Genomic DNA, 16948 nt, shown 5'->3' on the forward strand with positions numbered 1-16948 from the left:
GACGTCCGAAAGGTGTCTCCTGGGATACCTTCCACACCACAGAGGCCTTGCTAAAAGATTCCTAGCAATAGGCTTACTAATTGCCATACTCAAAATTGCCTGTAGGTGGGGGCGGAGCAGGGCGGCTAAGTTTAAGGAATGGCTGACAGACATTACTTATTGTCAGGAGCAAAACAATATTTACGCCAGACTACTACCCACTCACTCGAGACCACATGATATTTGGGAGTCGCTCACTCGATATATGCTCAAAATGGCCGCCACAGACACGGAAGAAGAGGGTACACCACTGCGGGCCAATAAACATATTGAGACACACAGGATGAATGGGCCTGAGGAAGGACCCCTGAGAAAATCGATGTAACATGTCAGTTAATATTTATAATTCCGCAGATAGCTGAGTGATGCGTTTGAGATACATAAGGTACAGCTGCGCTTCAGAGGGGTGGTTGCATAAAGGGCAACAGTGGGGTACACCACACATGGGTATTGGAGGGTGATAGAATTACACCTTGAGGGGCACTATTCCAAATAGACAGACACTAACTGAAACCACTTAGACATCTCCCCCACTTCTCACAATCCTAATGCATGCCGGGCCTCGGCCATGCGCCGGACAGTTACGTACATGAACTGCCAATGTAGTAAACAACCCCCCTATAAATATTAGGCTACTGCTGTATTGAAAATGGTTGGATCACATGGGAAAATGACAACCCAATCAGGAGATTGTTGTGATACTCATTCCTCTAGTCATGCTACTGATGATTGTAATGTGCTGAGACTGATGAATTTTAACACCAGATATGCATTGAAATGATATATTAATTGACAGCCAATGTAGTGCCTACCACCCTTTGTATTTGTTGTATTGTCATACTGACAAAATGCCAATAAACAATGTTTAAAAAAAGGTCAGTGCCCCCTATCCAAGTCAACGCCCAGTGGTGTTGCATCGGTCTCACTGCCCTAAATCCAGCCCTCCTCCAGAGTCCTGTCCTTCATCTGTCCAAACACAGCTGGGCCTTTCTGTGCTCCAATATTGGTCTCTGTTGGAGTGAGTCCTGAGGCTAAAAAGGAACCAAAAATCTGGTCAGGAGAGAAAACAATGCAACTCTTATTTCTCCAGCTGAGGTACTTTTAATCCTGAGTAATGCTTTTATGCATGAATGTAAATTGTCGGTAAATGACTGCTGGGGGCCTGTTACATGTACTACCTGTAAAAGGACCCTGATTTTGAAAAGCCTACGAACGCCAGATGGTGAAACAAGGGATCAGTACTTTAAGGCCACCCTTCTTAATATTCAGTCTTTGCATAAACATGCCCTAGATATCTATAACCTCCTAACTGATTCCTATCTTGGTGTCTTGTTCATGACGGAGACCTGGTTTAAGGAGGACACTAATCCTGATATTCACCTTGCCCTACACCACACATACACCTCTATTCAAATAGATAGGAAGGAGAAATGCAGAGGAGGGATTGTGATTGCATTAAACAAAATACATCTGAAATGCTCGCCATTTCAGGTAGAGGAACTAATGGAGGTTGAAGTCATGGCTTCTTGTTCTGGCCCTCAGTGAAACACTCCCTGTCAGGGGTATTAATCTGTAATCCATCAGGGCATGCAGGCAATTTTATTAACTCACTTGACCAAGCCCTAGCCCCTAAAATCATCAACTGTGCAAACTTTTTGTTATGTTATGTTATGTTATCTGTATTTTTTTATAGCGCTCGGCTACTCCAAGGAGTGTCCCAGCGCTTTTATTTTTAACCTGTACCAGAGAAACCAACAGGACAAATAAAAAGGGACCAGAAATAAAAAAAAGAGCATACCTAGAGAGCAAAAAACCAAGTTTTAAGGCCCTTCATAAAAACTAACAGGTTAGAGGTGCCAGGCAGTGACACGGGCAGAGTGTTCCATAGCTGTGGCGCCAACAGCTATGTTATTAGCAGATTTTAATATCCAAATGGATAAGTCTAAAAATGTTACAGCTGGATGCCTTCTGAACACCCTAACATGTTTAGATCTTTCTCTAACCCCTTGTGGTCCAACCGATGAGGTGGGATACATGATAGAGCTAATATTTTCTAACACCCTTATAGCGGCAAGCCCCTAAGAAAGTGGTATGGTCTGACCACTTCCCTTACCTTTTTCTTGGCCATTCCCCATCTGTAGCTTTGAGCCTAGCATGGCTACAAATGGCTCGCCTCTTGCTTGGAGTAAAATCGATATTTCAAAACTAAAGGACTCTTTAGACTGCCCTGTCTATCAGGGTATGTTGAGAAAGTGTCCCCGGAAGGGTGTCCCATACAATGGTATGCTCCAATTCGGCTGCCTAGTTTACCGCTAAGCTTCTTGTTGAAAAACTACCATGTCAAAAATTATAAAGAATTGGGCACACCACTACAGTAATGATGACAACGCTCTTTATAAGTAAGCATTAAAATATTATTATAACAACATCAAATTGGCAAGATGCAATCATTACTTGAAACTGATCAATGAGGCCAAGAACAGGCCAAATTACATTTTTTAAATTGTTTCACAGTTCTCTGAATCCACCTTGTCTGGCGTATGCGGAACTGCAGCAAACTGAGCAATTTTGTTGAAGAAAAAACTATGAAAATACAATTGAACTTTATTGCTCTAAATGTTGAGATTGCAATGGTACCTCTTAATGATTTTACAGATAAAGGGGTGAGGGATAAGCTCACCTGCTTCTACCACCTTCAGAAAACACCCTAAATGGCTGCTTTTTGAGCTGGAAATCTGGTTCGCCTTTAGACCCTTTACCCCGACATATTTTCCACCAGATTACTGCTATAATCTGTCCTATCAACCTGGAGATGTTTTCGTCCTCTTTAGGCTCAGGATTAGTCAATAGATCTTGGGAAAAGGCTAGTGTAGTTCCTCTTTTGAAAAAATCCAATGCAGCTTCAACTTTGTTTTCTAATTATTGCCTTATCTCCTTACTTCCTGCTCCTTCGAAGATCTTGGAGACATTGGTCAATATCCAGCTTTCTGAGTTTATTGAAACTTCTAATGTACTACACCCCTCACAAACAGGCTTTAGAGCCAGTCACAGCACAGGGACCACACTGCTAGAGATCTCTGACCTTATAAAGTGGAACCTAGACTGTTGTTTCAACGTGGCTCTATTTTTTTTTATCTCTCGGCAGACTTTCATACTGTATCTCACACAATTCTATTAAATTGGCTGTGATTGGTGTGGCTCAGTCTGTTCTCCATTCGCTCTCTTCTTTTTTTGATTCTAGAGAACAGGGGTTGAGGATGAAATAATACCGATCAGAAGCAAAAGTCCAACACTATGGGGTCCCTCAGGGCTCTGCGCTCAGCCCGACCCTTTTTAATGTATATTCATCATGTCTTGTTGTGTTGGTGAAGTCGTTTAATATCAAAATTATTTCTTATGCTGACGACACACAGCTACTGTTTTCATACAAAGGAACCTCATCAGAAGCAAAGAGGTCTTTTACAGCCTGTTTATAAGCAGTCATGGATTGGCTTAGTGACAACAACCTCCAAGGAAATCCTAACAAAACTTAAATTCTGCAGTTTGGCCCCAATCGTTTGTCTGGATGGATTGGTTGCTGGCCCGCTGATTACCTCAGCCCTCCTCCAATGAGTGGAGCCAGTAACCTGGAAGTATTATTTGAGGTTGCCTAGATTATGAAGATCTCCTAAGTAGTCAAGTCATACGTTTGGATCATGCGAACTTTGAAAACATTCTTGGTCTTTCTTCCTTGGAATGTGCAGAAATCTGTACTTCAGGCTCTGTCCTTTTTCACCTTGACTACTCAAAATCACTCTACCTTGGCCTTCCTGATTACCTGATACATCACCTCCAAGTCATGCAAAAGACTGAGTTTGACTACATTTTTTGTAAAATTCTAAAATGGTTGTCAGTAACAGTCTTTTGTAGACAACTGCACTGGCTTCCAGTTAAAAAAGAGTGTCTTTTTAAAGCACATTTTGATTGCTCACCGTGCCCTCCATGACACAATTATTTGAATATGAGAATTCATAAATATTGCCCCCAATACTCTTGCACTTCTTAAACGCTAGATGCATGACTGTCCTGCGTATAGGAGGAGAGGCTTTCTTCTTTCTGGTAACTGCCCTCTGGAACCAGCTAGCGCCCCAACTAAAACTATTCTGCAATTGAGACTGCATTTGGGAAACTGCTAAAAACACATTTATTTAGCGACTAATGCCTTCTTTCGTGACTTGCCAAGTTTAGCTGCAGGACACTCTTGATTAGCTGTGTGCTTTATAAGGTCCCTCATTCATTCATTCAAAATATGCCCCTAGTTCCTACACCCTCAGCTGGCACCAGAGTGCACCCCTCCTGGCCCAGCTCTTATCTCATCTCAGTCCAGTACAACCAGGTACATTGTCCAGCAATTTAAGCTCACTACTGTACCTTACCTATACTCCATCACAGTCGGCTTGAACTTGCGACTTTATCTCAGTCCGGCGCGACCAGATAACCCCAGTTGGTGCTCTGTACTTTTAGGCGCTATAGTTTCAGAAACCTTTACAATTGTATATTTCCAGTTCTATTGATTGGATTTTTGTTGTGTAACTGTCAAATAATGTATTCAATCGTGCTCTATCTTTCTACATTAGTGTGGGATTTTTCATGTCCTGTTTTATCACTTTACCTCTGTGTGCTGTTTAATACTTTAAACATTGCCTCTAAGTTAAGCCTGACTGCTTTTGTTCCAATCCACCAGAGGGTTAAGCACGGGTTATTTTAGTGACTTTTGTGGTTCACTGTGACAAGGAGTGTGAGTGTTGCCTGAGAAGGGCTCACACCCACCTCACCAACAACCCAATTTCTCACAAAAGTCAACTCAATATCGGTCTGTTCACTACTAGGTTTTCTTTCCACTGTTCAATGTAGATAGTTTTGAAAGACCCAATAACACAGCATTTAAACCTAATTACAGTACCTGCTTTTCATTGTGGCATCATCCTCATTGGTGGAGTGGCTGAACTAACTGTGTAGGGATGTGACCTTGTTAAGCTTGTAAACCTCCCTGGGAAGTCAAACTCACTGCCTCATTTCAGAGCAGTTTCCTAAATTTCTTTAAATGGTTTATTTATAGTATGGACCCAGTGAAGAGCAATGGCTGTGGGTCATTGGCAGCCTGTGAATTTAAAGGAATAGCTGTTCACTATGTCATAATTGCACTTTTGTTTACTGAGTAAAACTAAAATTTAGAAAAAGTAAATCCATTTCATCTTGTAGCGTTCTAATCTAGGACCCTGATCGATACTGTGACCTTATGCCCCTATTCGGCTATAAATCCATTTATTCCCTATATTGGCTTAACGGTTCAAGTGCAATATTCAGAAACGCGTCTCTGGCCTCACACGAACAGAGCCACATTCCAGAATAGCTTTCTCTGCCACTTCCTTTGCAACCAATTAGTGCAATGACATAGCAGAAGTTACTATCTGAGATTCCTAGATTAACACTCCGAGTTCTTCAACAAGATAAAAACTCAGCAACCTGGAAATCCCTGCTTGCTGTGTTTTGATTAGTAATAGAACTCTAATGAGCACTGATAGACGATCACTTCCTAGTGACATCTTTATTGACGTCTTATGTCCAAAAACTTACGTCAAAAAAGGCACCTTTCAGGTATAAATATTACCAAGTTGCCTTAAACAAACGCTGTGTTGCTGATGTTGCTGCTGTTTACGCTAATGCCATCGCTGAAGCTGATGCTGCCAGCTATCTCGCTGCTGCTGAAGAAGCTGTCATGCTGATGATACCATAGCTGCTATCGTTACTGCTATCGCTGCTAACTAGCGAACGATGGTGTGGTGAACTTAGGAGCTGAACAGCCGTCCCCTGCAAGAGCCCAGCAGATGCAAGCTGCCTGCGGACGCTGCTCCTCCTCCTCCTCCTCGACGCGCTGAGAAGAGACGCTGTCTTTCTCCTGCAGAGAAATCCAGCTCCGGCGTTTCTGGTCTACCCTTGCGGGTGACTGGGATATTGAGTCCTGAGGGAGATACCAGACCTCCATCATTCTATTCCAGAGGTTTGGTGTTGACTAAACCCTTAGAGTGAATTCCTGAAGCAAACCTTGGCAAAACCAACTTAAACTAAAGCTACTTACTTACTCCCCTCCCAAGTATTAGGCTTAGGTCAGGTACACTGGGGTAGGCGTAGTTAGAAGCACCAGTTGAGTATTTTAGCCTAATGTATATATGAATGTATATATGTTTTATTCATTTTAAACCATTGTATGGCTAAGAAACCATATCAATGCTTTTACAGTATTATTTCGCAATACTTATCTTACTGTACGTACTTTTTATAATAACAAGTCTTGCAATTGTGGCAATTCATTTCTCTTGTATGAGAAGAAAGACTGTTCAATAAATGTTACCTTTTATTGACAACGCCCGTCTCTCTATTCTCTACATATTGTGAAAGTAATCTGCACCAACCTGACTGAGTAAAATAACTGTCTATTGTTTCACATGACCCTAGAGATTGACTATTGATCTGAGGAGCAAAATTGTCATGTTGCACGGTTGTTGGAAAACTGAATCCCTTCTTGGCTGTGCCAGGGAAGCTGATCACTTCCTATTTCAGTCAAGAAAGTTTCCAGTGACCTCTGAGCTAGTTGGTAACAAACCCAATTAAGTTTAGCATAGTCAGTGGAGGCCTGGAAGATCCGCACTTCTACGTCGATACTACTGTTTATGTTATTCCAATGCGCAGGGCCCATTGGGAAAATAGGAACTACACTACAATCTGACTCTTCAAGGGAGCGCTGTCATTTTTCTGTACTTGTTAGTCATGACTCATATATGCACTGGCAGCCCCTTAAAAAGTTTTTGGCCAAAACATTCAATAAAAAACATAAAAACCTTTGCAGGATGGATGCCCTTGAGTGCTAACACATACATGCACAGGCATTCATCTTTGAATGCCTTTTGTTATAGTTTAGCATTAGTTAACCATTCCAACATACCCAACATTCTGCTTTCTTGGAGCGATAATCTAATTAAAAACTATAATAGAGGAAATAAGCATTGATAATCCCGAAACTTCTGTAGCCAAATCTAGACCTATTGGCTTTGCCAATGCTTGCTTGGTAGAAAGTGTTTGTTCATTTTATTCATCATTTATATCTCCATATTTCGAGGTGAGAGACTGATAGTTCTGACTGCTACAAATGTGCCAGCTGCAGTAAACACAAGTTCCAAATACTCACTGACTACCAGACATGCTACTATATTGCCAGCATGTTGTGCTCTGGCCTCTGTTCCTTTCTCCCATACCAAGAGGTCAATGAGTCTTGATCCAAGTACACCTCTGCTGGGGAATGCTGATAGCCATGGACCTTCTTTTGAATTGTCATTGGTGCTCCACTTGCTGTACCTTTGTTGCACTTGACTTAAGTTCTGCCATATGAAACCATCCTATTGCAGAGGTTGACAGTGATCTTGAATCTGTTGGTGCTGTGAGTTTATTAGCCGTTGATGGTGTTGGTTGCTGCTGCAGAAACAGGTAGATGGCCTGCATACTTTGGGGTGACAGTCTCTGCGTCCTGTTGTCCCTCATGCCATGCTTAGGTTGCTGAGTATGACAGCACCTATGGGGGAGTCTCACATGGCTGCTTTGTGTAATACTGCTCCTGGAATTTTCTTCTTCCTTATCATCAGTTTCTTCTATCACTTCAGTTACTTCTTCTGCCTCACCACCAGCAGCTATGTTTAAAGATGATCTTCCCACATGATTGTTGATTGTTTTTTTCACATGGGACAGTTTGCATCTAGTACCATCATGCCCACCTGGTTTACCATGATGAGCTTTCCTCCAGCAAGTGAAGTATTCTGCGATGTGCTACTCACGTGGTTAAGTATAAAGAAGTCCTAAGCTTTGGAGGGGAGCTTTCTGATTGTATCAAAGCCTAAATAACTGGAGGTAAAACTAGGTGTTTGTGTTGCTTGCCTTTCTGATAGGGTGAACAACCTTTACAACGAAACTTTTACAACGCACTACCATTACAACGCAACGATTACAACGCAAACCATTACAACGCATTGCGCTGGGGGGCGCTCTAGGATAGGGAACAAGTTTAATTTACTGTCCAAAACCTTACCTAGTGTCCACGGGGACTGGAGTTGGAATAGTAAATTTAACTTTTCACTATCCAGCACCCCAAAGCGCTATGCGTTGTAAAGGTTTGCGATGTAAAAACCGCGTTGTAAAGGCATGCGTGGTAAAAGTATGCATTGTAACGTCATACATCCTTCTGATAGGTATACTGGGACTTATGTATGGGGGTGCTGGTGCTGGCTGCAGGTTTCTGCGATTTTACAAATATGGCAGCAGGCAGTGTTGGTGGAACACTTGCCCCTGAGCAGATTGGATATAGGTGAGCTGTACTTCTTCTGTGCCACTCACCACAGAGTTGATCAGTGTGGTTCATCATCATCACCTTCCTCACTAACAAGGCTTTCGGGAACCTTCCTTTTCCTGTGTCTCTTGTGGCAAGTCTTGTACAAAGTCAAGATCCAATCCATGTCCAGATCATCTGAAGGAAGTGTTCCTTATTTTCCTTAAAGGAGATCATGAAGTCGATGGAGGAAGAATAAGCTGAACAACATCTTACTCAGCAGGAAATTCACAGCCTGATTTAGAGTTCAGGGATTGGGTTACTTCATCATAAATGTAAAGGATAGTCAATTTTCTGTATTTCAAAAGCTTTATGTTCAATGGCACTTGTAATACGGTAGAAGGGATATCCCTCATGTTTGTGATAGAATCTACTGAACCTTAAATCAAACCCTCAATCTCCAGTCATGCTCCTATTTCCGGAAGATCTGTTGCTAGCTGTGGCTCCTATTGTTAGCTTTCCTGCAACAATTAACTTTCTTGCTGCTGCCCGCGAGCACGGACGGAGACTGCTACGGTGGAGTTCCATGCCTCCACGTAGCACCTGTCCACCCTGTTCCTTCGCTCCTCCCCCCGCGAGGATGATGGCAGCAGGTAGCTGGCGTCCTGGCGGCTCCCGCTCTCCGTGAACGGATTGTGTGCTCTCGGCGTCTGGGAGCGTTAAAGCTTTAAAGCGGCTAAAGTGTTAAAGCGGTTATGAGGCATTTGTGAGTTGCAGCGGGGAAAATCTTCACACCAAAAAAAACCCATCAATTCAAGGATACTTTGGCAGACTGCAGCGAGAGCAGTAAAGCTGTAAAAGCGTTAATAACGGTGCATGCCCTGCCCTGAGCCCCACAGACCTATTGATACACAGGACTTGTGAATGAGAGATTGCTGGCCTGCGGACTTTTTGGCTCCCTGCCTCATACGACTTTCACTCTTTGGTTTGGTGGTTTCGGGTGAGTCCTTTTCACTTGATACATTTTCATACAGAATTTCATGCGCTGTGCAGCGGTGGCGGCAGTGGCAGGCTCAAGGTTTTTTTTGCATGTGTGAAGGAGGTGGAAGAGTATTGCTTCTGCATTTGGAGACACCCCGGAGACACCCTGGATATATCTTGATTTCTCACCCTGATCTCCGTGCCTCAGGTGATTTGGTGTCTGCTAAGCTTTCTGCATTTCCTTCTTGCTTGGGACTTCAGTATCCATAATCCTTCTCCCTCCAGTCTTTTTTTTGGATATATTGCCTTGATTACTCACCTCGATGATCCGGTGTCAGCAAGCTTTTTGTATTTTCGTTCAGGACTTCAGCATCCAGAATTCTTTGCTTCTCCCTTTTTTCCTTTTCCCTTTTTCACTTAAAGACTTACCGTTGGAGAAGCTAAATTATAGGCAAACTCCTGAATGCACGAATTAAGGCAAAGGCTCGCCGCCAGCAAGCTAAAGAGGCAGCAGATGCCACTAAATTGGCCGGTAAAGATGACTGCAAGGAGGAGGTCTCTATACACTCCTCTGAGAGCTCAGATGACTTGGAGGGGTCCCTTACAGTTTTACCTACTCAAACTAGTCCAGGAAGTAATTTGGTGCTAGTGGAGACAGGGGAAATGGGGGAAACAAATACAAATAATGGCTTGGAAGTGGCTCAGACCGGCCAATCCGTTCAAGATGGTCTGAAAGAAGCAAAAAAGGTTAAGACGCCGGGGCGCCCAAAGTCTCAAAGGAATTCCCTCTGTTTGAGAAAAAGCCTACTATGATTATGGCCAGTAGTCCGGTTCAGCCTGTTGTTTTTTCGGGTTGAAGCCACATTTCAGAAACATCAGCAACATCAGCTGCTACGGTGGTGCCAGGTACCCTGGGTCTAGTGTCAAAAGCGGCAGCTAATACAATCCCGTCAACTCCTCACCTCATGTTGAAAAAAGCTTACCACTTGTAGGTCAAAGAGGGGATGATTTGGTAAATGGCGCAGTGTTACAAGTTGATCTTAGATCTGCGGGTGTTGTGGATCCATTCAGCCCTATTCTTGATATGGACACCGAGACTGTGGGGGAGCTGCAGATGTCAGTCAAAGACATGCTAAATCTGATTTTAGATGAGGTGAGGGAGATGAAAAGGTTCCAAAAAACTGAGCTGGCCTCAATACACCAGCGATTGGATAAAATTTAAGATTTAGTGTCCACTTTCCCTGCCCGTCTGCAAGAGGCTGAGGGCAGAATCTCTAGTTTGGAGGATCAAATGACAGACGTCAAGAAGGATGTCAAAGTCATGTCTAAGACCTCAAAGGCATTGGAAACAAAACTGGACGATTTGGAAAACTACACTCGAAGATCAAATCTCAGAATAGTGGGAGTTCCAGAAGGAATAGAGGGATCTAACATGGTCCATTGGGTCACCTCTTTCCTCCAACATAAAGTGATTCCAGAATTCAAGGGTGACTTAACGATTACTCGAGCCCATCAGGTCCTGGCCCAGCCGTTTCCTAATTCCACACTCCCGTGTACTATTCTGTTAAACTTTTCAGATGTACGGATAAAAGAAACAATTCTGTCCAGGGCTTTTCAACAGAGACAATTTGCAGCCAATGAAACTACTAAATGCCGAATTTTCTCGGATATGTCCGCAGCCGCGGCTCGCAGAAGGAAGGAGTTCGTTAAAATTCTCCATTTGTTTAATGCCAAAGGAGCCCAAGCCATGATTGCCCAGCAGCCGAAATTGAAAGTCTTGGTTAAGGGCAAATTTTATATTTTGTCAGATGTTGATGAAGCGCAGGAGCTGCTTAGGAAGATTTTGCATGGCTAGAAGGATTTGATTTGTTCAGCTATCTGACTTTCTTTCTTTTCTCTTTTTTTCTTCTGAAATGCTTAAAATGTGCCCTTAGAGGCTCGTGGAGAGGGGGGGGAGGGGCAGGGAGTCCGGGGGGTTAAGGGGTATAATAACACAACACCTCAATGTTGGGGGTTAAGGCTCTGTGGCTTGGGTGGGGGAGGGAAGTAGGAGTAGGAGAAGGGCCACAGGACGGGGTGGACATAGGGGGTGGGGACACGGGTGGAGGGGTGGAAAAAAGAACAAAAAATGAAGTCCTTGGTGCTTTTTTTTTTTAGCTTTTCTTGGGCTGAGGGTTTTTCTGCCAGATGCATGTGACAAAAGAAAGTTTGGATAGACAGAGAATGTGTATTATTTTTTAAATGCTTTTCTCAAAGTTTATACGATTTTAAATGTCTACTAGAATGGGTCTGAAAATAATTTCCTTTAATGTCAACGGTTTAAACAGTAAGAAAAAAATGCGAGCCATAGAAATGTGGATTAAGACTGAAAATCCCGCTGTAATACTGTTACAGGAGACTCATATCCCAGTTGCAAAAATCGAAGAGTTTTCTATGTTCAAAGCATGGGCTTCATATCAAGGTTTTTCCTCATTTACTGAGTCTCAGCGGGGTGTTGCGCTTTTCCTAAATAAGAATTTATATGCCGAAATTATACAGACAGAAGAGGGTGGTTTGGGTCGTTGGAGCTGGGCTATATGTAAAATTAAAAACAGACAAAGACCTATTACTTTTGTCAGTTTCTATGCCCCAGTGAATGATAATTCTAGGATTTATGAGAACCTGTTTCAGTCTTTACTAATGGTGGGAGGGGATATTGTTATTGGAGGCGATTTTAATATTCTTATGAATTCAAAGTTGGATTCTACCACTTATTCAAAAAAGCAGCTTAAACTTAAATCATTCAGATCTATTTCCAATAACGTGAAGAAAGCAATTTTACATAGAAATTTTTAGCTTGGCAGGTTAGAGAACAAGCTGCCGCAAATTTGATTTGTTCCTTAAAATACCCAGTCACTCATATGGAGACATCAGAGTCGGCTGAGATAGGGTCGTTAATGCTCTCTCATTACAAGAAGATTTATAGTAGGCAACATAACATAGACCATCAAAAGTTAACTGATTTTTTAGGTAGACATGCATTGCCTACTCTCTCCCAAACAGACCAATTGATAATGGCGAGCCCAATTTCCTAGAGAAGAAATAGAGCTGGTGGTAAAAGACCTTCCAAATGGTAAGGCTTGAGGCCCTGATGGGCTTCCTGCCGAGTTCTTTAAGGCTTTTTTAAGTTGTTTTTCTGATTTCTTTTTGCTATTAATAAACTCTATGTTGGATGGCGGTCCAATTCCAGATTCTTTTCTGGAAGAAACCGTGGTGCGCTTTTTGAAGAAGGGGAAAGAACCCAAGGATCCCAATTCATATAGACCAATCACATTATTAAATTCCGATTATAAAATCACCACAAAACTATTATCAACACGTTTTGATATTATTTCAGCAGATTTGATCCATCCTGATCAAAATGGTTTCATCCGAGGTCGACAATTGATCACGAATACACATTATTTGATTGAGGCCTTAGATTATTTTGAGACACGGGGGGTCCCTGTGTTAATTTTATTATTAGATGCGGAAAAAGCTTTTGATTTAGTGGTTTGGGCAATACTTTTTATTATTTTGCAGCATTTTGGGATCCCACAACAAATCACTAACTTAATTCAGAATCTTTACACGGGTGCCAAAGGCAATGTTATTATTAATACAGCCATGGTGGGATCAGTGTCAGTTAAGCGGGGCACGCGACAAGGATGCCCATTGTCATCTGTTCTTTTTGCTTTTTTTATTGAGCCACTAGCAGTGGCAATCCGGAACTGTGTGAATATTTCCCCTCCCGTCACCTCTATGGCCAAGATTAAATTATATGCCGACGATATCATGTTGTTAATCAAACCTGATATGCAATCTCAAATGCAGGCTCTACAGATCTTTGAAGAATTTGAGGCCTTGGGGGGATACCGGATTAATAAAAAGAAAACAGAAATTTTGGTTTGCGGGGGTATAGATCCAGAACTTCATCCTGATATAGGCAGCTGTATTAATAATAGACCTAAAAGATATTTAGGGGTCTTTTTTTCTGCTTCAGTTAAAGATTTGTATATACTTAATTTTGATCCTCTTCTTCAAAAAGTTCGTACAATGTTTGCACTGTGGAATTCATTGCCATTATCTATCCTTGGTCGGGCGGCATTGATAAAAATGTCCGTCCTCCCTCTATTTAATTTCTTGTTTTCCACCATCTCCTGTTATTTGCCCGGTGCGTTTTTTTCTAAAGTAGAATCTCTGTTCTCAGCCTTTGTTTGGGCAAAAAAGACGCCTTGAATCGCAATAGGGACTTTCTATGAGGTCACGGAGCAAGGAGGTCTTTCCCTACTAAATCTTAAGGATTATTACAATGCATATTTCGCACAGTATCTGGCAAGATTCAAAAACCAAACTCACGGCCAGAATTTATTTATAAATTTCTTTTTTGATTTAATTTGCCTTGAGATTCAGATTCCCTCCCCCCTTCAGGTGCTTAAATCACCCTGTTCGCTCTAAGACATTGACCTGGTTTTTTAAGAGATGCTGTGTTAAGCTTAAAGATATTATCTTCCCCTCTTTAATTTAATGACTCCCCTGATTAGTGTATTTTCATTCATAGGGATTCAAATTGGACCGGAGATAGTTGAAAATTGGGGGCGGGCTGGGTTTGCTACGCTAATGGATTTTGCTAGGAATGGATCCTGGATAACCCTGACAGAGATGGCACGTTTAATCCAGGGGAATTTTTTGCTGATAGGGTCTTATAATCTGATTTATAAAACTCTGGGGCAAATGGACCCAACACAGATTAGTCTACCTACCCAATTGACTAATGATCTTTTTGTGGATTCACAGGTAAAGAAACCCGGGGATTGGAAACGCTGTTTAGCACAGAGTAGGGAGGGGGATTTAAGTTCCAAAGCAATTAGAAAATGGCAGGAACAAGAAAACTATGGTCTATCTCTCAATATTTGGAAGACCATTAATAAATTTAATTTTAGCGTATTAAGAGAGCCAATTGGCGCAGAATGTTATTCTTCAGTAAATGGCTTCTGTACCGTACTCCGGTGGCTATTGCCAAAATGTACATTAATACTCCATCTAACTGCTTTAGATGTTTACAATACGCTCCGGCTAACTGGTCTCACATAATGGTCCACTGCTCTAAAATTAAGGCATGTTGGGATGGAATTTTTGTTTTTCTTCAAACTCATTACAAGATTATGATTTACTTGAATGTTAAATTAATGGTGTATGGTTTCGATACGGATCTTAACCCTTTAATTGCTGTCGTCGGCCATTGGCCGACGCGGCCGGCCCGCGCACGGAAACGCCCGCACCATGGCGGAATTACCGCCGCGGTTAATGGGTTACGTTTCCAGACCAGCTGGCAAAACTTGTGTGTATTGTAATGGCAGTGGCTAGATCGTTGTAACTGCAGAATTGGCGTTCAGAGCAGGTTCCTTCGGTGCAGGAATGGCTTCAGAAAATAAAAAGAGATAGAAAAAGCGAACAATTCTATGCTCAGAGGATCGGGGGGGGTGAGAAAATTTCAAAAAAATTAGTGACCATATTTTGATTAATTGTTTATAAGATTTTGTAGATCAAAAATGAATGTTAATTGATGTTTGTATCCCCCTGCTAATTTGTTATATGCTATGATTTTTGCTAAAATATGCCTTTATGTAATGATTATTGATGTCACTAAGGACTTCAATAAAAAAATCAACAAAAAAATAATTACTTTTCTTGCAGAGACAATTGAATTTCAAATTCACTCCTCTCTATATTTGTAGTTACTGCTGCTGAAGACATGGGCTTATGTTTTGGTGGTTGTGCCAGTGATGCAGAAGTGATCCTCCTTCCAGACTTTTCCTGCACATAGGAGAGTGCAGCACGTATGTCACATTTTTCTGAAAAAAGATGAGGTCTTGGTGCCAGTGGTGGCAACAGGCTTTTCTTTTTCTCACTGATGACTTTTTTGGCAGGAACCTTCTTATTTGAGGCACTTCTTAACACTAGTAGTTGGCTCTTAGAATGAGCAGAAGCACTTAGCAAAGGATGGCTCAGGTGTAAGGTAGCTCATCCACTACATGACAATTGAAGACGGGCTTGGAAAACCAAGACAAAATGAAAAACAAACACACATACATTCACTAGCTCAACAAAATGGTGGTCGTTGCATTGCCAGCAAAGAGGGAGGAATGGAGAACAAAGAACACATGGCTGCTTATGGCAAACACACACACAGTGGCTACACAAAATGGCCACCACTGAATTGCCAGTGCAAAAGCAGACATGGAAACTAAGAACACATGGCTGTCTACAGTCAACACATACATTGGCCTAAAATAATGTCAATTGCCACATGGCCAAAAAAGAAGGAGGCATGGAGAACAAATAACACAGTTGCCCTGTCTTGCCTGGAGCTTCTCCACCCCCTAAAAAAACGACCTTGTAGCACTGCAGGGAAAGAATTTCGAAGAGATATTTTATTTCCCTAAAGATGTCCGTTAACACACAATAAACTAACATTTACCCACCACCATTAAATCAGCAGTGATAAAAATGAAAATTCAATTAACTTTAAGAAATCCCCAACCACAAACAGCCCAAGAAAACCACAATTACCCATCAAAATCCCAAACACTTTGACCTCTTATAGAAAAAAAGTTAACCATATTGTATCAACCATGTTAGGGACACACACACTCACAAAAAATGATGGGCAAGTATATGGCAAATGAGGTAGTTCAGGAAAAAGGAACATGTATGGCTACCTAGGCCTGGATTCCAGAAGCCACCCGACTCTAGTCACCAACAGCCAAATTCCATAAGAAACAAAAAAAAACCTACAATGTGTATTTAATAAATACTTCCAAAGCTTTGTGGGTTTGCTTGATGATCTGCACATCTATTAAGACTAACAGCCAGATTCATCAACCAAAATTGCGATCGCAATAGCTGCAAATTTGCTCTTGTGATCGCAATTAAATGAAAAGCAATTCATGATTTGAAAAAGACCAAAATTGCGAATTCGCAAAATAGATTTTGTGACATCGCAAAATAATTCTCAGAATCTAGGTGGAACCCCCTTAGCGAATCGGAATTAGCGAGAATCCAAGGATTCTGCGAAATATTTTGCGAAATCGCTAAATAATCGCAAACACAATTCATGAAAACCAAACCAAACTAGGTAGTAACCATGAAGTCAATAACAAAATAAAAAAAAATAACCTAAACTAGCCACAGATGCGGGCCTGACCAAACACACTTAAGGAGACACAGTGGGAGCATGAGGACTTTAACAATAATAGGACTCTACATGGTGGTCAGGCGGCGGAGGCTCCAGGCTGCAGCAAGGAACAGACGCAGGATCCATGAGCGAATATTCCGCCAGCGGATCACCCTTCTGGGCCAAACTGAGGAGCAAATCTACTCTAAGTACCGCCTGAATGGGGCTATGATTACTAAGCTGATCCGGGACCTAGACCCCCTGATGCAGCAACCAACAAGGAGGACCAATGCCATGCCAACCCATGTCCAGGTCTTGTGCAGCCTGCACCTCCTGGCCTCTGGAAGCTTCCAGGGGATAGTTGCAGGGGGGATCTCCCA

The sequence above is a fragment of the Lissotriton vulgaris genome, chromosome 11 (genome assembly GCF_964263255.1).
Source record: "Lissotriton vulgaris chromosome 11, aLisVul1.2, whole genome shotgun sequence".
NCBI lineage: Eukaryota > Metazoa > Chordata > Amphibia > Caudata > Salamandridae > Lissotriton > Lissotriton vulgaris.